At 51.3% G+C, this 1,743-nt stretch overlaps 1 non-coding gene across 1 annotated transcript; it reads left to right on the top strand.

Moving 5' to 3' along the window:
- The first annotated feature begins 1,337 nt into the window (after window positions 1-1,337).
- Window positions 1,338-1,477, top strand: LOC114630294. The gene has a single exon (XR_003712808.1). It is a non-coding gene; the product is annotated as a small nucleolar RNA SNORA48 (small nucleolar RNA).
- Window positions 1,478-1,743: the final 266 nt, after the last annotated feature.

Here is a 1,743-nt window from a genome sequence, read left to right as displayed (position 1 = left end):
TGACTGCACACAACCCTAAGGCTGAGCCAGAAAGTGGAGTTCTCCACGGGTACCCCCGCCCCACCCCCCACACATCGAAAGGACAAATGCCTAGGATTCCACAGGCCTGCCCACTCTAAGCCCCTAGTGACAAAAGCAAAGGCCACTCTAAGGGCTGGTAGAAGGGCTCCTCTGAGTGGCTGGAAGCTCCTCAGGCTGCCATCATATGAACCCTCTGCAGCCCCTGCCATAGAACAGAGGAAGAAGACCGTTTCCCTACCCCACATCTCCACACATGAGGACACATGGACACAGGAGCCAGGCTTAAGCTGCCCCATGCACACATCACTGCGGGATGCTTTGGGTCATGTTCCCAGAGGGAAGACACAGGGCACCCAAGGCTTCTGCACAGGAAGGCAGCAAGTTAGCTCAAACCTGCACTCTGCAGCCTTAGGCCAATGACTCAACCTCTCTGTGCCTCAGGTTCTTCAGTCTGCCAGGAAGATGGCAGCAGGCCAGTGGTACAAATAAATTATCAAAGAGATCAAAAAGGGGGAAGCAAAGAGTTTGTTAACACATCACCAGCACAGCTACCTGTGGCTCCAAGAGGAGGGACCTTGAGGCTGCTGTGTGCAAATCTTTTGTAGCAGTTGAAGGAGGTTACTTAGTCTCATAGGTCATTCCTAAGGGGTCAGGCTGAATTTTGTCTTGTTAGGAAGTAATGTTACAACACCAGTGGTCTCTCAAGTGAGACTGGTCACTTGGGTGAGGCTCATGGGTCACCAGGAGGTGGGCTCTACTTTTGTATGTGCTTGGACTTGGCTGCAGGCAGTCAGCGGCTGACAGTTACAAGACGAGGTTCTCTGTCTTGGGCACCATGTGAAGTTGATTGGAAAGCAGTTGGCTGACCCACAGGGAACGCTGGCATCTGCCATGAACAGTGGTGCGAACACCAGGCATGTGTGAGGCTTCATGCCAACAGGCCCGTGTATGGATTCCATAAAGGCTCATATGCCAGGCTGGAGAGTTAGCTCGGCAGGTACGAGCACCTACTGCTCTCACAGAGGACCTGAGCTTGGATCCCACAGCTGCCTATAACTCAAGTTCCACGGGATCCAATGCTCTCTTCTGGCTTCCAGGAGTAACTGCACTCATGTGTACACAGACACTCACGTAATTTAAAAGAAAAAGGCTGGCTCTTGGAGCTGTGTGTGGTGACACATGCCTGTCATCCCCGCTCTCAGATGGGGGCGAGGGATTGGAGGTCGAGATCCTCCTCTGCATAGTGAGTTCTGGGGTCAGCATAAGATATTGTCTCAAAAAATATTAAAAAAAGAGCGCTTAGGAAATTGTTTGCCTCCCTCTTGGCAACAGAGAGAGACACTTTGTTATTGGTGTCCTTATGGCAGTCAGGGGCAGAGCAGATGGCAGTCCTTTGTTCATCCTAGCTTGATGCCTGGCTTGGTGGCTACAGCTGTCTTATGCCTAGGACTCATAAAAGTCAAATCAAGCACCCACTCAGAGGAGAAGGGAAGGGAGGATGGAGTGAAGAACTTTGGGAGGGGCAGCATTAGGAATGTAAATACATAAAATAATTAATTTTAAAAAGTGAAATCCAATCCAATCCAGGCAGTGCAGTGAGAGAGGAGGAAGACAGAGACCTGCATTCAGCCATGGCATGCTGTGCTGTGTGGAGGGAAAAGATGCCCACATACCTTCCCTCCCATGCACAGCACAGTGGGGGGGGGCATATACACCCACCCA

Source organism: Grammomys surdaster, unplaced genomic scaffold (genome assembly GCF_004785775.1).
Source record: "Grammomys surdaster isolate TR1022 unplaced genomic scaffold, NIH_TR_1.0 334, whole genome shotgun sequence".
NCBI lineage: Eukaryota > Metazoa > Chordata > Mammalia > Rodentia > Muridae > Grammomys > Grammomys surdaster.
Note: the sequence above shows the minus strand (reverse complement) of the source record. Positions and strands in the feature narration are given on the sequence as shown.